The sequence below is a fragment of the Mobula birostris genome, chromosome 18, assembly GCF_030028105.1.
Source record: "Mobula birostris isolate sMobBir1 chromosome 18, sMobBir1.hap1, whole genome shotgun sequence".
NCBI classification, from domain to species: Eukaryota; Metazoa; Chordata; class Chondrichthyes; order Myliobatiformes; family Myliobatidae; genus Mobula; species Mobula birostris.
The window spans coordinates 10,115,610-10,131,350 of NC_092387.1; the positions used below are offsets into that span (position 1 = coordinate 10,115,610).

General features: G+C 46.9%; 1 protein-coding gene across 3 annotated transcripts in view; it reads right to left on the minus strand.

The window, feature by feature from the left end:
* The window catches only part of tln2b (talin 2b), a 316,251-nt gene extending 302,347 nt beyond the window's left edge, over positions 1–13,904 (minus strand). Inside the window, exon 1 of one of the 3 annotated variants that reach the window (XM_072282202.1) lies at positions 13,775–13,904. The gene's annotated coding sequence lies outside the window, so the exon portion shown is untranslated. Of the gene's footprint in view, positions 1–13,159; positions 13,397–13,774 lie in introns of those variants that run through there. The other 2 variants (XM_072282201.1, XM_072282200.1) reach the window with 2 other exon arrangements.
* Between the last annotated feature and the right edge of the window lie 1,837 nt (positions 13,905–15,741).

Below are 15,741 nucleotides of genomic sequence, written 5' to 3' on the forward strand. Positions count from 1 at the left end.
GTGCCACCATCTTGCCGGAAGATCAAGGCACTGATGAGGAATGATAAATGCTGGATGATACTGCGTCTAGAGGCTGCCAATGAGCCCACACGGGACACGGCACAGATATGAGGTGGTTTCTCTAACTTTGTGGGTGGTTTCAGGGCATGTCACTGAGCTCTGAGGGCCACTTAATGATGGATCCAGGGGATCTCAGTACAAGGATTTGTGACCCGGGGGATCTCAGTACAAGGATTTGTGCCTGAGGGACCCACAATGACAGATCCAGGGATCTCAGTACAAGGATTTGTGACCCAGGGAGATCTCAGTACAAGGATTTGTGCCTGAGGCCACTCAATGCTCAGAGACCCAGGGGGATCTCAGTACAAGGATTTGTGCCTGAGGCCACTCAATGCTCAGAGACCCAGGGGGATCTCAGTACAAGGATTTGTGCCTGAGGGACCCACAATGACAGATCCAGGGATCTCAGTACAAGGATTTGTGACCCAGGGGGATCTCAGTACAAGGATTTGTGACCCAGGGGGATCTCAGTACAAGGATTTGTGCCCGAGGACCACTCAATGCTCAGAGACCCAGGGGGATCTCAGTACAAAGATCTGTGCCTCAGTGAGGCAAAAGCCCTTTCCCATCTGGTTTACATATTTAAAAAAAAACAGGCCAATGACAAAGTTAAATGTGTGTTTTAATCAGTGTCATTACTTTCACATGGACAAACAGCGGCTCTGAATTACGCAACACACCAGAGCATGTAACACAAAGGAGAGCATATTGTCTGCAGCGTAGGATCCTGCATTGTGACACCCAGATGCTGCTGGAACACCTCAGGCCGTCTCGCCCTGCGTCTCCAACAGCAGAAACCAGCACAACCTGAATGTTCAGTGCGTGATACAGTGCGAGGCCCACCTGTAAACGATAATAAGGCACCAAGGGATATCAGACAGTGACACTGCACATAACACGGGCATTTGGGCTATATCGCTGTCATTCCTTTCATGTGGACAAACTGTTTGAACTCACCTATATTTCCTCCTCAGCCCTGCAAATTGTAGTATTTAAAATTCCCTGCTGAATATGTTCCTTTAAGGAAGAACTTCTGTGAGCACAGCTCAGTGTTAACAAAGATCTTCACTTCTCTTAGTAAATTCCTCTGCCCCGCATCGATGACCTCGATACCATCCAATGCAAAAGTAGAAACCTCTCTCTGCATTTGGCACTTCGTTACACTATCTATGCCTAATTATTCCTGATCTCAGGAAAACAATTCCCTCCACAGTAAAAGTGAAAATAAAGCACCTGCTGGCACAGGACATCTGAAATTACGGCAGAAAATGCTGCAAATATTCAGCCGGTCAGGCAGCATCTGTGCAGAGTGAAATCAAATTAACTTTTGAGGTCCTCAGAACCAGGATTAGATTAGCTTCAATGAAAGGTCATTGACCTGAAGCATCGGCTCCAATTCTCTCTCCACATGCTGCCTGACATTCATTGTCTATTTAGAGATACAGCACAGGACAGACACTTCCACCAAACAAACCGCACCACCTAGCAGCGCAACTATTTAACCATAGTCTAATCACGGGACAACTTACAATGATCAATTAACCTATTAACTGGTACGTCTTTGGAACCTGGGAGGAAACCAGAGCACCCGGAGGAAACCCATGCATTAACGGGAAGGACGTAAAAACTCCTTACGGGCAGCGGTGAAACTGAACTCCAACGCTATGAACTGTAATACTGTCGTGCTAACCACTACACTACCATGGCGCTAACTACAACACTACTGCGGCACCCGAAGTGACCTGCAGAGTGGTTCCAGCATTTTCTGCCCTTCACTGGTCCCTACCGTCCCTGGACCTGACATTATTCCCATAATGGGATGTCCCGAGCTGGCCACAAACATTGAACTCGAGGCCTAAACAGGATGTGACCCAGCTGCCCTCACACAAACATCTTTCCAGAAGGGAAAGTTCCACCAGCTTCTGAACCACAAGCAGTTTGGATCCAGCTATAAAGAGAAGGCTCCCACTGATCCTTGTCCGACCAATAAACAGTGCCAGCAACACGGGTTCCAACCGCCTCCACTCACTTCTGGATCTGTCAGGTCACGTTAACAGATGAAGTTGGTTAGTGGCTGGACCTCTGACCATAGGGGGTTGCCATTACTCTGCCCAGGCCTGGGCACATAACCCAAGCCGAGTACCTCTGCAGAGTACCTTCCTCCATCGCCAGCCCTAGCAGAATCTAGAAACCTGACTAAATAGAAGTCATGGACCGCTACACCACAGAAACAATCCATCTCCCCTCATCCCATCGACCTGCACCTAGACCATAGCCCTCCATACCTCTCATCGATGTACATACCCAAATCACTCTTAAATGTTGAAATGGAACCCACATCCAACAACTCTGCCTGCAGCTCGTTCCACACTCTGAGCAAAGAAATTCTCCCTCAGGTTCCTTTAAGTATTTCACTTTTCACCCTTAACCTATGACCTCTACTTCAAGTTTCACCCAACCTCAGTGAAAAAAATCCTATTTTCATTTATCTGATCTAGGTCCCTCATAATTTTGTATACTGCCATCAAATCTCTCCTCATTCTCCTATGTTCCAGTGAATCCTACTGAACCTTTCCCTATAAATCAGTCCTCAAGTCCCAGCAATATCCTGTACTGAAATTTCCTGTACTCTTTCAATCTTATTGATATCTGTCCTGTAGATAGGTGACTAGAAGATCACACAATACTCCAAATTATGCCTCAACTTCTGAAACAACAACACAGCACCCTAATTCCTGTACTCAGCACTCTGATTTATGAATGCGAATGTACCAAAAGCTCTCTTTATGAACCTGTCTTCCTGCAACACCACTTCCAAGGAATTATGAATCCATAGTCCCAGATCACTTTGTTCTACCGTACTCCTCAGTGCCCAAACATTCACTGTGCAAGTCCTATCCTGGTTGGTCCTCCCAAAGCGTAACACTCTACGCTTGTCTGCATTAAGTTCCATTTGCCATTTTTCCACCTATTTTTCCAGCTGGTCCAGATCCAGCTGCAAGCTTCAATGAGCCTTCCTCGCTCTGCAGTGCAACTTCAATTTTGGTGTCATCTGCAAATTTGCAGACCCAGTTTACCACATTATCATCCAGGTTGTTGATATAGATGACAAACAGCAATGGACTAGGACCAATTCCTGCAACATACCACGAGCCAGAGACGCAGCCATCTACAACCATTCTCCTTGTTGAGCCCGGGGATTTATCCACCTTAATTTGCCTCAAGACAGCATGCACCTCCTCTTCTGTAATCCACATATAGTCCATGAACTCTCTATTTTGCCTCAGTAGTACAGACTCTCTAACCATCTCACAAGTAAATACAAATTCAAAAATTTCACTTAAGTACTCCCCCATCTCTTTAGTGCTCCGTCTTAACCAAGGCTTCAATATCTCTCAAAACCCAAGGTTCCTTAAACCTGTTAGCCTTGCTCCCAGCACCCTAACCACTCACCCATCAACCAACCACCCACTCGCGGGCAGCTCACCAACCTCTCCTGTCCAGAGAACACCTCCACCATCTGCAGGACACCCCCAACTCCATCCATTCCGCAAAACTGCCATACCCCTCCCAACCAGGGACGCCACCATCTGTACAGAGAGCGTAGAAAAGTATAGCCCCTCGGCCCACAATGTCCATGCTGACCATTCGATTGCACACTTGCCTGCACAGGATCCATAAATGATTGCTAAACTTTGCTTTTGCATCAGCTGCCCTGTCAACACATTCAAGACATCAGCCACTCGATACAAAATAAAACCTGCTATGCAAAGCTCATTTAAACTTTCACCCTCTCGCCTTAAAGCTATGTCCTCTAGTATATCGCACTTCCATTCCAGGAAAAAAACGTTGACCATCTACTCATTATAATATTATCAACTTTTGTCAGGTCTCCCCTCAGTCTCCAATGCTCTAAGAAAACAATTCCTTTTTTTTTTGCTAATACCCTCTAATCCAGGCAACATCCTGATAAACCTCTTCTGCACACTCTCCAAAGCCGCCACTTCCTTCATATAATGCGTTGACTCCAAGTGTGGTCTAATCAAGATTTTATATTGCTACAACATGAATCCCCAACATTTATCCTCAACACCCTATCCAATGAAGTCATACGCCTTTTCTTCTTTGCCACTATATCCACTTGTGCTTCCAACACACAATCCAACCTCCCTACCCAGATCGACACATCCCTTGCCCCTCTTAGGGTACCATACACCCTGGACCCACACCTCCATATCAAGCCACGCCACCCAGAAATCCCTTCTACAGGACCATGCACAGATCCTGAGCTTCAGTGATCAGACCAGGCGCCAGCCATCAAGTCACGGGTACAAATAATCTTCAGCTATTGAACTTCATTGCAGAGCTTCCCTGGTAGAACTGTGAAGTGAGAAGTCCAGAAAAGGAGGCTGGAACACAGTTGGAGGTGGTGCAGGCAGGGAAACAGGCAGTATGGGTGGGAAGAGCCTTGCATCTAAACTGCCAAGCTGCCCTCCAAGTTCCAGCAGCCTCAGATAGAACGAAATCCTTGGGAGTAGACAACATTTGCGCCTCAGTCCAGTTAGTTTACAACTGCACATTATTCTCATTGAGTGAAATTGACACTGGCCCCTTGGAAAGGGATGGGGAAGGATAGATATGTCAAATAGGGGCATCACGTTGGAGGTGCTGGAAATTTCATGTTAAGGAGCAGAGGAACACTGACCTTGCCCCTGAATGAGAGACTGTGTGAATGTGGAAATAGGACAGACATCATTGAAAGTAATGCCAATCCTCCACCACAGCTCAGGACAAAGGAAGGAGGCTCCGAAGCCATAGTGAACCAGGTGTCGAAAACTGTGCAATGTTCAAAGTGAATTTCTTATTAAAGTACATATATGTCACCGTATATAACCCTGAGATTCATTTTGTTTGCGGGAATTCGCAGTAAGTACAAAGAAGCACAGTAGAATCAATGAAAATCCACACATAACAAGACAGTCAAGCAATCACTGTGCAAAACAAAAAGAAAAACAAACAAAATAACAATAATAATAAATAAGTAATAAGTATCCAAAAGAGTAGATGGAGTCCTTGAAAGTGACTCTATAGGTTGTAGGAACAGTTCCGTGCTGGGGTGAGTGAAGTTATTCCCTCTGCTTCAAAAGCCTGATGGCTGAGGGGTAACAACTGTTCCTGAAACTGGTGCTACGAGTCCTGACACTCCTGTACCTCCTTCATGATGGCAGCAGTGAGAAGAGAGCATGGCCTGGGTGGCAGGGGGCCTTGATGATGGGATGCTGCTTTACTGTGACAGTGCTCCCTGTAGATAGGCTCAATGGTGGGACGGGCTTTACCCGCATCAAAACACCTTCCCCGCTTCTTGCCTACCTTCCTGTTATTGCCACCAAAACATAAGAACGTAAGAAATAGGAGGAGGAGTAGGCCATTGGGCCCATTGAGCCTGCCCCGCCATTCAATAAGATCATGGCTGATCTGTCCGTGACTCAGCTCCATCTACCTGCCTTTTCCCCATAACCCTTAATTCCCCTACTATATAAAAATCTATCTAACTGTATCTTAAATATATTTAGTGAAGAAGCCTCAACTGCTTCCTTGGGCAGAGAATTCCGCAGATTCACCACTCTCTGGGAAAAACAGTTTCTCCTCATCTCCCTCCTAAATCTTCTCCCCTGAATCTTGAAGCAATGTCCCCTAGTTCTAGTCTCACCTACCAATGGAAACAACTTTCCTACTTCTATCTTATTTATCCCTTTCAAAATTTTGTATGTTTCTATAAGATCCCCTGTCTAAAACAGATAACCTGTCTTTTTATTCTGCATCTGCCATACATATTCACTCCTTTGGTCTGCCAAAATTATGCTGGAATTCCACTGTATCCTCCTCATAGCTCACGCTACCTCCCAATTTCCAATGGGATTGCAGTTACAAGGTTTAACATGTGCAGTAGCTTATAATCAGAGTCATACAGCACCGAAATAGGCCCTTTGGCCCAAATGGTCCATGCTATGCAAGATTCCCATCTAAGCCAGTCCCATTTCCCCAGTTTGGTCAATATCCTTCTAAACCTTTCCTACCAATATACCTGTCCAAGTACCTTTTAAATGTTGTTAACGTACATGCCTCAACCACTTCCTCTGGCAGCTCAATCCTAGCACTGAACATCCCTTGCGTGCAAAAGTCGGCCCTCAGATTCCTAGTAAAACTCTTCCCTCTCATTACAGCATAGAATAGGCCCTTCCACCCCTTTGAGTTATGCTGCACTGCAATCGAATTTAATCCTCACCAAATCACAGGACAATTTAGTATGACCAATTAGCCTACCAACCTGTACATCTTTGGACTGTGGGAGGAAACGGGTGCACCCGGAGGAATCCTGTGGTGAGAACGTACAGATCCTTACAGGCAGTGTGGGAATTGAATTTGGGTCGCCTGTATTGTAAAGCATTGTGCTAACCATTACGCTACCATGCCCTCTAGTTCTTGGTTCTCCAACCCTGGGAAAAAGAATATCTTCATAAAGAGTGTGAGAAACACCGTGGGGGGTTATCAAGGCTAGTGCACTCGAGGTATTTAAAGAGGAGGCTGATACACTTTTGAAAGGTCTTGGAACTGAGGGTTTTGGGAAGTGGACAGACCAGTGTAATCGTGCTGTACAGCACAGACACCACTCATGTCAACCACAATTCCTATCACCTCGAACACCATTCACCCGCCTGCTTTAGGTCTGTATCCCTCTATGCTGTTCCTATCCAACTAACTTTCCTAATGCCAGTTAAACATTGTAATTAGACTTGCCTCCACAACCTCCTCTGGCTTTTCATTCCAGATAACTACCATACCCTGTATGAACAACCTACCTCTCAGATTTCCTTCAAATTTCTCCACCCTCTAAACCAAGGCCCTCTCATTCTTGGCTCTCTGCCCTGAGAAAAGATTATCTATGCTTTCTATGCCTTCCATTATTGTAGAAACGTCTAAAATATCATCCATCAGCCTCCTACATTCCAGAGAGAGTTAACCTGACCTATTCAATCTCTCTTTATAACTCCAGCTCTCCGTTCCAGGAAACATACCAGTGAATCTCTCTATCGCTAGCATATCCTTCCTGTAGTGTGGAAACCAAAACTCCAAATACAGTCCAACTGATGTAGAACTGCAACATGATGCCCAAACTGATACCCAATACCATGAAGTAGCCACCAATACCACATCAACACTCCAATGTCACAAAGTACCCACCAGTATAACCACATCAACACTCCAATGTCACAAAGTAGCCACTCCAATACCACAAAGTACCCATCGGTATCAACACTCCAATACCACAAAGTACCCACCAGTATTACATCAACACTCCAATACCACAAAGTACCCACCAGTATAACCACATCAACACTCCAATGTCACAAAGTAGCCACTCCAATACCACAAAGTACCCATCGGTATCAACACTCCAATACCACAAAGTACCCACTAGTATTACATCAACACTCCAATACCACAAAGTACCCACCAGTTTCACCACATCAACACTCCAATGCCACAAAGTGCCGACTAGTATCACATCAATATTCCGAAGGACCACCTCACTGAGCGTCTACGCTCCATCCACCAGAACAAGCGATCTCCCAGTGATCACCCATTTTAATTCCACTTCCCATTCTGATTCCAATATGTCCATCCATGGCCACCTCCACTGTCGGGATTAGGTTGGAGGGACAACACCTTATATTCCATTTGGGTAACCTCCAACCTAATGGCATCAACATTGATTTCTCAATCTTCAGGTAATGCCCCCCCTTCACCATTTCCCATTCCCTTTTCCCTCTCTCAAGTTATCTCCTTGTCCACCCATCGCCTCCCTCTGGTGCTCCTCCCTTGCCCCTCTTACTTTCTTCCATTGCCTCTGTCTCTTTCACCAATCAACTTCCTAGCTCTTTGCTTCATCCCTTTCCCTCCAAGTTTCACCTGTCTCCTGGTGTTTCCCTCTCCCCTCCCCCACCTTTCACATCTACTCCTCAGCTTCTTTTCTCCAGTCCTGCCGAAGGGTTTCTGCCCAAAATATTGGTTTTGCTTTTTTCCATAGATGCTGCCTGGCCTGCTGAGTTCCTCCAGCACTTTGTGTGTGGTTTAGTGTGAATTTTATTTTTACTCTGTCTCCTTATTTAAATGGTAGGGTTACATTTGCCACTCTCCAGTCCATTAAAACTGTTACCTAGTCTATGAAGCTTGGAAAGCATTTTGTAAAGCATGTACCACTTCCAGGGCAGTTCCCAAATAACCCTGATTGGAAAGGAATAGACAGTCCACATTTCCCGTTGAGACCCTTCATCAGGACATCCCCCTTCTTGTCAAGGGGGAAAATGCCAGAATAAAAAGGTGGCAAGAGGGAAGGGATTTTTATTCCTTTCCATAGATGCTACCTGACCTGCTGAGCTCCTCCAGCAATCTGATGTGTTACATTTCTCACAAATCGAAGGAGGAGCTAGAAAGCAGGTGACCTCTTCCAGTTTGGCCACAAAAACAGCTTCTTCTTCTCAAATGTCTGTCGTTTCCTTTCAAGGTGGCTGGGGCTCTGTCAGAGTCCGGGATCTACAGCTGAAACTGTAGTTCTTCGCAAGCAGTGGGTTTTCCGACAGGCCACGTGCCTCGGCGCTTCACTATCTTCAGGAAGGTCCTGGAAGATGTGAGTATTCGGAATGACCTGGTTCCTTGCCGACCGAAGTGTCATGGGGGACTGAAACATCGGATGCTGTTGTCGGTGGAAGGGCCCAGTAGTCAAGTGATTGCCCCCAACTCCCTTTTGATGGTGAGTGAGAACATGTCAGCCCTCGAGTCGGGCAAGATCGGAACATCAGAACAGCGAGCTGCTGGTCTCCCCTCTCATCGTTGTAGGAGCGATTGCTCTCTCCCTCAAGGTGAGGGAGACCCTGGTCGAGATACCAAAGTGCTGGGTTACGGACTGTAGTTTTTGATGGATTCCAAATCAAGGTCCCTTTGGGGGCTTTTGTTATTGCTTGCATGGTGGGGGGTGGTGGGGCTTCAGTGCTTCTGCTGGGGAGGGTTGATGCTTATGCATGGGAGGGGAGGGGGACTTCGGGGTTCTGATGTTTCTATCATTCATTCTTTGGGGTTTCTTGTTTCATGGGTGTCTGCAAGGAGTCAGAAATTCAGGTTGTATACTGCATACATTCTTTGATATTAATTTGAACCATTTGAACACTGATTTCAATCAGCTCCACCCCTCACTGGAATAGTCTTCCCCACTCCTTGTATCATTGGTCTGCCTTTTGTTACCTCATTTCCAACAGTAAAGGTCCCACAATTGTGCTACTAATCTTCTTGCCAAAAAGAATCCAAGGGGAGTTGATGGCCTGTGAAAGAAAATAACTTGCAGAGGTGCAAGAAAATAAGGTGGGTGGGAATGGCACTGATGGGATCATTTTCCTGGGGGCAGATGTGGACCCAGTAGGCCAATTGCCCTCCCTCTCTTCTGGGTAAATAATAACTGCTCAAAGCCCTTGACAGCACAGCACAGCATCCAACTGCACTCACATTGCTTCAACCTCCTGACGGCAATTGCAAACGTCTCTCCATTCAGTAACAACCACCAAATATCCAGTGACTGCAGACTCCTGGTCTGACTCTGTGAGGCAGTAATGCCGATGCCTTTTCTCTATGTGATCTGATGATAAGCTGAGCCAGCATGCCAGGGCTCAGGGGTAGGAATAGGGGGAGGACTTTACCTCAACCTCCCACCCCCCTACCAGGTTCCAGAAACTGACTAAATTCAGGATGCCACGGTATTGTGATGGGTAGGGTGGGAGAACAAGCCAGAGTAAAATTCTTCCTCCAACATGAAGAATTAACTCCACTCCTGCTCTTCTTTACACCCCCTCCCCCTTTTCAAATAAAGTAGCTCAAATTTCTCCCATGTTTTCCCAGTATCATCCTCTTCACAAGAGGAATATTATTACCATCAGTTTCTGTGGTCTGATGATGACGATTCAATATCATCTGCCCACATCCATCAGACTGATGATGACGATTCAATATCATCTGCCCACACCCATCAGACTGATGATGACAATTCAATATCATCTGCCCACACCCATCAGACTGATGATGACGATTCAATATCATCTGCCCACACCCATCAATATCATCTGCCCACACCCATCAGACTGATGATGACAATTCAATATCATCTGCCCACACCCATCAGACTGATGATGACAATTCAATATCATCTGCCCACACCCATCAGACTGATGATGACGATTCAATATCATCTGCCCACACCCATCAGACTGATGATGACGATTCAATATCATCTGCCCACACCCATCAGACTGATGATGACAATTCAGTATCATCTGCCCACACCCATCAGACTGATGATGACAATTCAATATCATCTGCCCACACCCATCAGACTGATGATGACGATTCAATATCATCTGCCCACACCCATCAGACTGATGCCCAGGAAGACTTCAGTAATGCCACAGCAGTCACATACACAACAAGTGCTTAAACCTCCCTTCTCTTCCCCATTTATTCTCACTCGGATACACTTACAAGCATCAATAAAATTAAAACAGAAAACATCAAAGCCCAGCAGCACTTGGGAGAGTAAATACAAAATATTAACATTCTTGGTCCATGAATTTTCTTTCAGAATGGCTCTAGCTAAGTTTTGACAAAAGTTCATAGATCAGAAAATAAAAACTGCATGATCTCAAGAGTTTTCATATTAAAAACCTTCCCCCTGCTTCCAACACCAACATCCTCAAACAACCCAACCCACCCCAACACCTTATTTCCAGATTGCGCCCATTTGTCTGTCTGTACCCAGGTGGTTCGTCAGCCTTTTTACACTGGAAGAATGGATGGACATAGGCATCCATTAGTCTCGTGAGACCATGGATTTGCGCCTTGGAAGGATTCCAGGGTGCAGGCCTGGGCAAGGTTGTATGGAAGACCAGCAGTTGCCCATGCTGCAAGTCTCTCCTCTCCATGCCACTGATGTTGACCAAGGGAAGGGCACTAGGGCCGATACAGCTTGGCACCAGTGTCGTCACAGAGCAATGTGTGGTTAAGTCACAAACAAACTGATAGTCTCCAATTTCACACAAAAACCCCTGTGGGGGGAAAAAATCAGAAATAATCAAACTGCAAAAATAAATACATTACATAAGGAATCAAAAACAGACAGTCCCAAACCAATCAAGCTGCTGGTCCCCAATGATCAATCTGACAAGCATTCACAACAAACTTGAGGAGCTCGCCAGTAAGGTAGCATCCAAGGAAGAGTTGATATTTCAGGGCAATGACCAACCTGTTGAGTTTCTCCAGCATTTTGTGTGTGGTGCTCAGGTTTTCCAGCATCTGCAGAATCTTTGCAACATTGGAACCTGCTGTCGGCCCAGACTAACTGAGGAGGATCCCCAAGCCCGTGCTGAACAAGAAGATTCCCAGACTCTTTACTGTCTCACTCATCCCGAGCCCGCCAATCCCAGAACCAGCTTAGCAAAGTCACTCTAAATGTGGACCAGCTGAGCAAGAAACAAAAGGTATCAGAAATAGATCAGGACCATGAATCCAATGGTATTGAACATGATCTCTTCTAGGTACCAAAACTCATAACTTCAGTGTCTTAGCTACCAAATTTTGCTGCTGGAAAGGGACAAATCATTCACCAGTCAGACTAACTATCTGACCTGCATCAGTACTAACCATTCTGGTTCATGTCATATTGCAAACAGCAGAATGTGAAGAATATTATTCAACTGGGTGCCTTTCTCCAGCCCAGCATCACAAAGATGGCTTCTTGATATCAGCACATACCAAGACCTCTCCCAAAGTCACAAACTCCAACACCACTCTCACCTTCCCAACTTAGAAAAGACCTACTGCACTGGAGAGGCTGGACTGGCCCTGAAGAGTTACATTATGAAGATCTGACAGATCAACTAGAATTACAATTATAACTGCAATTACAATACCACATTACAGAGCACTTGAAATAACATATGCTTTAAAGTGATACAGCAAGTGCAGAGTTGGAAAGATGGAGGTTTGGGCATTTTGGCACCAACCTGGACCCCAGAACAGAAACTCAGCCAATCGATGTTCTGTTTTCTAAAGTGGACAAATGAAAAACGTGCAGATAAGGAATGACAGATCAAGGGCTAAATATTTTAATGTAGCATGCCCCCCCCCACAAGAATAGCTCCTTCTGAGGACCAACACACATCCCAACATCGTTATCAACTGCTCTTATGTTGGTCAGTGTTTTACAGATGGATGCCGTGCAACATCTGTATCACTGATGTAATGGAAATTGTGATCGCAAGCATCACCGTCAGTTATCAGGCAGCTAATCCGCAGCGGGAGCCCGAGCTTGTCAGTGGGGATTGGGAAGGCGCACTGTCCGGCGCAGGGAGAGGGAGGAGAACTGGGACTTGGTGGCAAGAGAACCCTCAGTGACAGGATCCATGGCTGCCTCGCATCACCCAACCACGCGAACCACAAATGGAGGACAGCTGTTCTCCGAGCGCTGCTGCAGCGCGCCCTCTGGCACCGGCCCAGCTGGGTGGGCGAGACCGCGTATCTCCGCCCAAGCACATCGCACGACCACCCGACCTGCGGTCACTGCAGCCTGCGCCCGGCTCCCGCTCGCGTTTACAATGCAACCCGTCCACGCAGCTCGCAGCTTGCGAAACTTTCTCCCGCAGCCCATCCTGCCGGGAAGGAAGGGGGGTGGGGGGGAGACCATCCTTTCCAGGGAAGATGCACTGGGAAACATGGCGCCTCCAAATCTCATTAAACCCCTGCCAGAGGTAACGTGAGGGGGAGAGAGAGGTAGCCTCGAACCGCTGGCATGAAGTGGGGAGCAGCTCCCAGGGGAGGGGTTCCGCGCTCCTGCACAAAATGTATCACACCGACTGCAACATTGTTTCACACTGACTGCTACACCGGGTCAGACAGACTGCAAACCTGAATCGCACTAATGAAAGCTGCTCGGTGCAGCCGCGCACGGGATCGGGAGGTGAACAGTTGCAATGGGGAGGGAGGGAGAGAGGTCGCCCACCTTCACGCCGACATCCTACATCGATTTTCCACAGACCCACAAAATGCTTGGCGCGGATGGAGCGGGGAGAGCCGAGCAGCCCGGCGCGCCGCACAGACACTCACGCTGGGCTCGGGGAGTCGGGAGCAGGCGGCCGGCGCCTCAGCATTCCTGGGCGGGCGGTGGAGGGTGGGCGTGGGCCCGGCCCCCAAGCCCCCGCCGGCAGCAAGCGCTCCAGCCCCGCTCCGGCCGGAAAAGCGTCATCATTCCGGGACTCCGCACTCCGGCGGTGAAAGGTCGCCCTCCCGAAACTCCGAGGTGTGGAGGTGTGGTGGTGTGGAGGACTCGGCGGCGGCGTCCCGCTTCCTCCGCCGGAGAGAGGTTTGGATCGGTACATGAATGGGAGGGCTGTGGTCCAGGTGCGGGCTGATGGAACTAGGCGGAATAACAGGTTGGCACCTACTAGATGGGCCGAAAGGGCTGTTTCTCCGCTGTATGACTCCCTCCTCGCACCCCCCCCACCCCGGGGACACCCGACCGTGGGAACCCGCTCTGCCCGGGGACACCCGACCATAGGATCCCGCTTGCACCTCTCCGGGCTCCTGCCCATGGTGTCGCGTTCCCCACCCCACACACCTCCCTGGGGTCTTCTGGCCGGGCGATCCCACTGCGGCTTCGCCGGCCGTGAGTCGCGCTACCCCGGACCTCTCTCTTCCTCGCCCCTCGGTCCGCGATGCACACTGTCGTTTGCTGAGGTTGGACGGACAGCAGGATTGAGATGAGGAGATCCCCGGATTTATGTAACCGACTTCCATTCCAAGTGCCCAAGGGGCGGTGTATCTGAGTCCTCACTCGCTGCGTCTAATTGAGTCGTGAGAATTCAATATATTATAAATCGTGTTCGAATATAGTGAAGGGTGGATGCTGTTACTGCATTGCGTGAATATACAGTAAATGCCTCAACACGTTAGTGAAACTAATTAGTCCTGCACTGTGATACCGCATTGAGTGTTCGGTTCTGTGTGTCTTGAGGAGTGAGCATGGTTCTGTAGTTTATTCCCAGTGTTAGGTCAGGTATTGCCTTCACAGAGGTAGTGGGCCAGACATGGAGACTTCACTAAGCAAAGACATCAAAATAGCCCGTCTGTAAGACAGCTTGCGTTTGTCTTGACATCTCAAAGTGATCATTAAAAATTTCAAATGGATTCTATATTTAATAGTTATTTAACATAATTAAGGTTTGGCAGACAGATATTAAACTGATAATGTGTAGTATCTAATCATCAACAAGTTAATCGGACCAAAAGCACTTTAATTATATCACATGTTATCAAATATGCTGAGTAAAATTAATGGCCAGCAAAAATAATATTAATGTTTTTTTATGCGGGCTCACTTAAACACAGCCCTCACCAGCCTCAGGAAATCCCGAATGCCTGACAGACAAGGAAGTTCTTTGCTTAAAACGTGGTTTGTTGTTGTTGTATTGGAAGTACAGCCGATAATTTGCCCACCAGAGGAGTCTGTCTGTGGTAATGTAGGAAGATAAAGGTCAGATCTGTTCTCAGTGATACTGGCTGAGGTTTAGAAATATTGGTCGGGGCATCAGCAAGAACTTCCTGCAATCCTTCAGCTGCTGAGCAAAAAGTCTTTGCTCAGCATTACATCTGAAAAGAGGATGCCTCTGACAGCTACTGCCTTCAATATTAAACTGGCTGCTGAGTGAAATAATGTGCTCAACAATGTGAAGTACATGAACCACAGAGAGAGAAAAGGACACATCTCTCTGAACTACCTCCCTTTCCTCTCAAAAATCACTGACACTAAGTTTGATGAGACCAAAAACATCCAGGAAATTCCTGTTTCAGGCAAAGAGTTATATCAATAAAACAAATAGCCCCAGGCGAGCAGGAGCTTTTAGGAGAAGGAGTGTCTTTGGACAGACTTGCTGATGGAGAGTGCAACGTCCAAACAGCTCCCTGATCTTAGGCTCCAACTGAGTCCAGACTAGGACCAGCAAATCAAGGTTGGATGAGAAACAGAGAAATAGATAAACTAAGTGGTCTTGTTGGTGTTAAAGTCCAAAAATTGGATGAAAAATCACTCAGACCGGTTTCATAAATAATGCAAAGTGATGAATCTCATGACAATTTATAATTTAAAGAGATTGCTTTCAATTTAAAACTAATTACGTGTCATGTACTAAATTTCTATTCTCAATCTTTAATTTAAAAATAAAGGTTTGCTGAGTTCAAAAGGACACAGCTTCTGTTTGATTGTCTCCAAAAGACAACACACGTGGGCTGTAACCCATCAGATAGCCATTGCTGTATCGTCTCATGACTGAAAGACCATTGCCAAGTTTATTCGAAAATAAACCATATATTGGCAAGTCCTGATGAGGGGTTTCACTTCCTGGTGTGGAAATTTGGAAAAAGTGAGAAGCTCGGAGAACAAAACTTCTTTCTCGTGTTCTGGAGCATCTCAAGAAAAATAAGGCCCGAAGAGCAGAGTGCATGTTCTGACCCCTGAGGAAATGGAGGTGCACAGATCGAGGGTGGAAGTGGATGCTGAAGGGCAATCATTTTCACCCAGTGGAAGAG